This window comes from Phyllobates terribilis, unplaced genomic scaffold, assembly GCF_046119375.1.
Source record: "Phyllobates terribilis strain yellow unplaced genomic scaffold, ASM4611937v1 Scaffold_3__8_contigs__length_932513732, whole genome shotgun sequence".
Taxonomy (NCBI): domain Eukaryota; kingdom Metazoa; phylum Chordata; class Amphibia; order Anura; family Dendrobatidae; genus Phyllobates; species Phyllobates terribilis.
Genome location: NW_027362763.1, coordinates 7631625 through 7632255, shown reverse-complemented (window position 1 = coordinate 7632255; position 631 = coordinate 7631625). Strand labels below are relative to the sequence as shown.

Below are 631 nucleotides of genomic sequence, written 5' to 3'. Positions count from 1 at the left end.
GACAGCGGATCTGCAGAGGCACGGGGAGAGGTAAGTATCCAGCTGCCGGGGCCCTGAGCAAACGGTGGAGAAGAGCGGGCGCTGACACAGCTCTCCTCCGCCCATAGCCCAGCGGGGTGCGCGACCGCCAGTGGGCCCCCTGCCTGCTCAGGGCCCCGGCACTTGCCCGGGTGCTGACGCCGGCCCTGATTGTGGCTAATGTGACCCCACAGTAATATGGCTTCTTAATTCTGGAGATAATTATACTCTACTAACAATAAGTAGTAAAATGTCCTTCAAACCGGAATCGAACCAGTGACCTAAGGATGTCTGTGCCCCACTACAGTCCTCCGCTCTACCAGCTGAGCTATCGAAGGCTTGTGTACTGCAGCTCTCCTGCCGTCATCACCTCACTGCGTCTCCAGGTTTATACAGTCAATAAGATTCTGACTGTGACAATAATAAGGTAATAACAAAAAAAAGGAAAAACATCTTCCCATACAGGGAGTTGAACTAAGGACTAAGGACGCCTGGGTGAAAACCAGAAATCGTAACCGCTAGACCACATGGCAGAGACACAACAGTGAGACATTGGCGTTAGAATGATGGAAAGGAGCTATGCAGCAAGTTCAGAAGTGATAGGGGAGAAAGA

The 631-nt window shown here is 52.0% G+C and overlaps 1 non-coding gene across 1 annotated transcript; it reads right to left on the bottom strand.

The window, feature by feature from the left end:
* Window positions 1-271: 271 nt before the first annotated feature.
* On the bottom strand, window positions 272-356 carry TRNAY-GUA (transfer RNA tyrosine (anticodon GUA)). The gene is given in 2 exon segments: window positions 272-307; window positions 320-356. It is a non-coding gene; the product is annotated as a tRNA-Tyr (tRNA).
* Between the last annotated feature and the right edge of the window lie 275 nt (window positions 357-631).